The following is a 7,026-nucleotide window of genomic DNA, read 5'->3' on the forward strand; positions in this document are numbered from 1 at the left end:
GGCCAGATTCTGGCGGTGGTGGCCGGAATCTGACACTGCAGGTGGTGGGGGTGTTTTTGTCATTTTATATGTTAGGGTCTTTAGTTAAATTAGTAAACCTAAGGGCTTTTTTACAAATTTTTAAAATTTACCTCGTAATACTCCCATATCCAATAACCCAATACTATCCCTAAAATCCTATCCAAAATACTAAACCAAACGCACCCTAATTTTGTCACATGATTCACGAATCACGACTCATCTAATCTTAAATAAATATTATATATAATTAGTATGATTTTTATTTTTTTTTATCGTTTAAACTGAAATGCTTTAGGCTTCCTTTGATTCGCTCTTCAAAATAGTATTATAAGTTTTTTCAATAAAATTAAACAGTAAAATTAGTTTATTCTCAAAATATTATTTTATATTATTTAATTTTTTTTAAATTTTCCTAAATTTGTTAATTCAAATAATCATCCCAAATTTTTTTTTTACAAATTATAAAAATACTCCAACAACTTGTATTTATTAGATTCCGGCCACCACTACCGAAAGTTAATCAAAATCTAGTATAATGGTAAACTACCGATTGAATCTGACAAATAATACACCGATCTAGCCTTTTTTGACCAGGTTTACAGTAGATCTGACCAGAAAATACCAGATCTACAGCCAAAGATCAACGGCCAAATCTTTGGCCGTAGTCACAACCATATCTTGGCCGTCGTTGACAATCAAATACGGTCAGATCTAGCCGTAGATATGACCTTTTCCGACCAGATCTACCGTGGATATGGTCAGAAAATGTCATATCTGCGCACGACTGGCAGGATCCAGTCGGTCATGTGCCGATACGATGACTCCGACTATCCTCCGACGGTGCTGGCTGACTGTCCGTATTTAATTGATAGATTTGAGATGTTTTTATTAACTTTTAATATTTTATTATAGGGATGTTTAGTAAATAAACAAACGTAAAAGGTATTTTTGTTAATTTTCAAATCCTATGTCTTAATACCTACCCAATTTAACTTTTTTTAAAATATTATTCTAAAAGGTATCAGAATAATGAATCAAACGGACCCTTAACTATTAATTTTCACTATATTACCTTCAAATAAATGAGTAAATTAAAAAAAAAAAAATAGTCATTGCTTCTCACTTTTTAAGTGTGGTAGTACTGGTTTTAAATATATCAATAAATGTTATAGATGTTTGAATAGGTTGATCTAGGAAGAGATGAGATTTTAGCTAAAAGGAATTAATGATAGTCAGATACTGTTAATGCGGTAGTGTAGATTCACTTAAAGTGTGGCAGAGCCTTTATTTCTCTTACTGAAACTTAAATCAAACTTTAATATTTCTAAACGGCAAAAATAGACCACACGTAAAATCTTTTTTTTTTTTTTTTTTTTTTTTTTTTTTNAGCTGCAGCAATTGATGGTTCTTCAGCTGTAGTTCTGCTACCATCTGCAACTTGGTAGCCTCGACAGGAGGCGGTGGTTTCGCTATTATAGTAAATTTAGAATATGTATAATTTATATTTGTCTTGCAGTTATTGGTAGTAGGATCATATATTTGCATTAAGTTAGATATTAAGAATATTTATAAGAAATCTTATGAAACTGCGTAAAAAGAAAAGTCTGATCCACTATAATCAATTTTAACAAATCATAAAACATGCCAGCAAATGAGAAACCCTGTTAAGTCATTTCAGAATCAGAAATGACCACATTTTTCTATATGTTTAATCACAGAGAGGGATCAAAATCAAAGTCCAGGAACAAAACTGACCACAATCTGAATTCTTTGCTTATTTTTTTTTATCATGTCATGGACCTCATGCTCAAGAAGACAAATTGAACCCAACTGAACACAAAATGCATTCTCTTCATGTGTTTATTTTATTTTTCTGCAGTGACATTTGCTGAAAACAAAGTGCATTCTCTTTATTTAGAAAATATTAAAGCTAATTTCATTCCTCTTGTAGGTGATTTTGTAATTGCACTTGGCCAATTGAAGAATGCTTGAGCGTTAACTGAATGCTTGAGCCTTAAAGTTAAGGAGAGATGCCTGTTTACAATTTTCACTTGTTATTTCTTAATCACTTTTGTACTTGACCATTAAAATCACTTTTGTACTTGACAATTAAAATTTAAAGGAACAATTGTATTTTATGATAATGTAATTGGTGATTATTAGTTATTATGTTTGGATGAGAAGAATTCAATAGTATTAATCGGTGATTAATTGGTTAAATTGTTGTGGATCTTTTGGTTTCTTGAAATTGTCATCCAAAAGTAGGAATTTTTTTTTTTATCATAACATATAAAAAAAAAGACAAAAAAAAAATATTAATAAAACTGGTTTGCAAACTGGTTAACCGGATTGCAAACCAAAAATTCAGTTCGGTTTGCAAACCGGTTAATGCAAAAACCAGACCAGTTTCGGTTTGCCATATGGCTTGAACCGAAAAACCGGTTCGGTTACAAAATGCATGTATCCGGTTCGGTTAACTGGATTTTTGCAGTCCTACATATGGTCAACTTGTCTATGAATTAAAATAGTTTTACGGCCTACCACTGATCACGCAAACCAATTGAGTGGAAGGATTGCCCACTCTTATAAACCAATTGGCTTGAACGTGCCTAGTCGATATGGGATCTCCAACAAAACCACCTTACGCAGGCAAAGTATTTGGAGATTGACCTAGCCTTTTTTCCTCTCAATGGGGATCCTAACATGAATCCATTAGGCTTCAATGACTTGTGTATAACTTCATTTTCTGTCAATTAAAGTCCTTTCTTGTTACATGGGATCAATGAAATGATAAGCATTTGTGCGGAAATTGAATGTGGCTGATGTCTGTGATCCTAAATACCAGGTCATCATGACTATCAATTTACTTGCTAGTTCGGTGTGCAAATTAAGATCAAAGTATTTGTTTAATAGAATTAATTTTTCTTTTGAGTTTGATAAATATTAACATTATTTTTAACTTTTTTAATTAACAACATTTGTGTTTGGCTGAAATGCTCTGATACTATGTTATTTTCATTTGTATTGCTTGGGAGAGCTGAGTAGAAATTATATAGCTTTTATTTGAGTATTGAACCGTGTCAACAATTCATAATTGTTAATGAACCTGTATTTAGAAACATCAAAAACCTTGTGGTCAAGTGTCATGTAAAATTATACACTGAAGTAAAACTGTAACATTATCGTGTCAAATTAGTTATTAAGACCACTGAAATTGTAATTATCACGCAAACAACCTCTAGAAATATAAATGGGCTGATTTTGTTTCAGTTTCATTTGCAGTGTGACAGGATGAAATGGAAGATGAAGTCTTAGGCGAAAGACTACAGCAAGTGAAGTCCAAAGTTAGGACCATTTTTCTTTCAACTAATTTGATCCTTGTGTAAGTATATACACTAGAAAGAAGTAGAAAACAATTAATGTTTTAAAACCCGGCCTGGCCGGTTCAATCGGTTCAACCAGTACCCGAGGCCTTCACTAGGCCGGGTTACCAATTTCACTATTCACCGAAAACCCTCGAAATTGGGATGATGATTCGTGAACAATTGAAGGCTTGGATGTTGGGGTTTTTGAAGAGGAAGAGCCGCTGAGTGCAATGGTGGCGATGGAGGTGATTTTCGATGAGTGAATTGACCAGCCTGGCTGGTTCAATCGGTTCAACCAAAACCAGGGCCTTCACCAGGCCGGGTTACCAATTTCCATATTCACCAAAAACCCTAGAAATTGGGATGATGATCGGCGAACAATTGAAGGCCGAGATGTTGAGGGTTTTGAAGAGGAAGAGCTGGTGAATGCAATGGTGGCGATGGAGGTGATTTCCAATGAGTGAATCAACCAGAAATCGAAAAAAACCTGTGGTGGCAATAGTCGGTTGTTGCCGACAATTGGCAAGGCGAATGGGGGAGATGGCTTTTGGTCTAGAGGCTGGGGGCAAGTATTTTCGAGATGATGGGGAGGGTTGTCAATGCCGACGATGGTGAGATCTGATCGAAATTAGTTGGGCAGATTTTACGGGGAATGGTTCAAGGGATGATTGTGATTGCATTTGGTGTATCTTCGCTGCCAACCAGTCGACCATCGATTTGTATTTGGGGTGTGTTTGCTAAATTTTAAATCTATAGGGACTTAACAAATGTTTAGGGGTGTATTTGTTGAATTTTAAACTTTTGGACACCTGATTTGACCAGCCGGTCAAATCAGTTAAACCGATCAACCCGAGACCCGAAAACTTTGTCAAGTTTCACCCCGATTTGATTATTAAACATTGGTAGAAAATATTGGAATTAGGTTAGGTTCCTTGACTGATAGCGAAATGTTACTTTAAGAACAAAAAGGATCAAATGCATTTCAATCCATTGATGAGCAATGGTAATTACATTATTAATTTAAGAACATCCTTCAATTTAAAAATAATATGGAGCAATATGGAAGATAATGCTGCCTCCACCGAATTATAGAAGAGAGAAAAGTAGTGTAAGAACTTCAAGATTAGACCAAAGAAATCCAAAATTTGATACACACTACCCCACCACACCACACCCCACGCTTAGTTTAAATTATCAATTCTTCAATTAATTCATCAATGTACAGTTTGTTTCCATTTTGAGATACGAATTACAAGGATACAGTTATACAATGAAATTATTAAACAACTTATATTATTCATACGAATTACAAGGAAAGAAATCCTTAAAGAGCCATGAATACCGTCGAACTGAATTTTAACAACCACACTATTCTTCATTCTTCTTTCAGCTTAGCTGATAGAGAAAATATGTTATAAAGAAAACAAGTTTTTTTACAACGACTAATTTTATGCCCTTATATAAAATGGTCGTATAAGATCGTTTTTCTTGTAATATCACTTAAGATGTAGGGTTTCATATAATTTATACAAACTTTGTATGTATAATATTATTCATATTATTGTATTTCTTCACCTGTAAATGAACACTATATTATGAGCTAGCTTGGTTAACTTTTTAACATCCTGTGGTCTAACGTTTTAATATTAACTATACAATGGTTGTATATTTTAAATTGAGCTGTCTAGTCCAACAATAAATTTATTGATTCAACTCAATGATCTTATATTTATAAGTTTAAGTCGAGGCTCGTATTAAATGAATTGGAATTTGTCTTTTCTAAAGTGGTAGTAAGAACTTCAATTCATCCAGAGCAAAGAAATCCAATATATAAAGATGTTGATGCGTGATTTTGACACCAACTAATCGACACATGCGTAACGTTGGTTGGCCAAGAGACACACGTGAGTATGGATAAAGTGCATAGTAAATGTAGTAGTGAGAGCTTTTTAAAGTGGTTTGGATGCTAAGGTAGCAAGTCCTACGTCCACTGATAGTTGTATTAATATTGTGGGTCAGGTCGCAATAGCGGACTGACTTACAAATGATTAGTGAAAAGTAAATGCAAAGATACAAGAGAGAGAGAGATAGCTAATTCAGAGTGTAAAATGGCCGAATCCCCTCAATGAAGGGGTCTTCTCCTTTTTATAGTGAGATGAGTGCAAGTAATCATTATTAAATCTATGGGTTGGTGTGATTGTCAGGACGAAATCCGGCTTTATGTCACATTGCCCACCTTCCAAACCGATTTCACGCGATTTGGAGCAGGGAATGGACACGTGGGATCCCCACAGCGTCTGGCAGGTCTGGCGCGCGCTTACCGTTCTGACAGGAGCAGGTCACACTCCATCACGTGATTTCCCATGTCAGCCCTTGATTTCCCAGGCATAACAGAAGTCCCCTAGTTTTTAAGGTTTGAGGATCGAACCTTGGAAACTAAGCCATGCCGCGATTGGAGTTTTTCTGGAGGTTCTAACAATTTCGACCTGAATGAAAAAAGCTTAGGATAGGGCCTTTTGCGAACACGACCTCGCAGGAACCTCGTCCAAACGACCTGACAGCCATCGCTCAAGCGACCTGACAGCCCTCGCCTAAGCGACCTGACAGCCATCGCCCAAGCGACCTGGCTTCATCAGGTGTTCCTTGCCGTACCTTAGGGATGGAGATTTAATGAAGCAGTTTCTACGTTGACAGGTGCTCTGCGCGTGTTAAGCGTCTGTCAGGCGCATTAAATGCGTTGTGTGTTGACGCGTTATTACTTTGACAGAGCATTAATTGCATGACACACTCGAAACGACAACTCTTATCACAGCATTAAATGCGGCGTGGGGCGCAATTAATGCGGAGAGAGAGAGAAAGGCATCGTTTTGATTCCGAGGGGTGGTAAACGCCAGTTCATAGTCCATATAAAAGCCCAAATTTTTCAGACGATGCCACCAGAATCTCTTTTGCCTCGAGCGAAAAATCTTTGCAAACCAGAAGCTTTTCTTTTCCGATTGGCATCTCTCCGATACCCGAAGCAAGAACCATCCACGGTCACAGTGCCCTAAAAGGTAAGGTTTTTTTTTTTTTGCTTTCATGGCGGTGCAATGGCGTTGGGTCTTCTGATGTTTCATCAGAGACGTGACACTGGAGTAGGGTTCGAGCCGTGAATGGCAGCTCGAGTCACTGTTAGGGTTTAGGTAATTTGTTCCACGCTGTCGTACGGGGCAATGTGCGATGGCTAAAATGACCTTCTATCTGTCGTTATTGCAGACTGCGGAATGGAACCTTCAACGTCCAGATCTGAGGAAGGAGCCGACTCGTCTTCGCGGGATGTTCCCGCGGATGCATCCCTTGAGGTCTTCTCAGTTCTCACCCGAGAGGAGTTCGAGAGGGTAAAGAGACAGTTCGACGTCCACGCGAAGGTGTTCCTCGATGCCACCCGATCGTCGCGACATCCTTCTGACGGCCTAGCTGCGATCTCCGAAGAGATCTTCAAGGGTGGGGGGATGATTCCTTTCCACCCTTTTATTAGTCGGTCATGGATCACTTCAGGATGGCACCAATGCAGCTAATGCTAAACGCGTATGTCATCGCTGTTGTGATGTACATAGCATGCCGCGAGAGCGGCTTGGGCGAGGTAAAAGCGGTAGAGCTC

This window comes from Pistacia vera, unplaced genomic scaffold, assembly GCF_008641045.1.
Source record: "Pistacia vera cultivar Batoury unplaced genomic scaffold, PisVer_v2 Contig65, whole genome shotgun sequence".
In the NCBI taxonomy this organism is placed as follows: domain Eukaryota; kingdom Viridiplantae; phylum Streptophyta; class Magnoliopsida; order Sapindales; family Anacardiaceae; genus Pistacia; species Pistacia vera.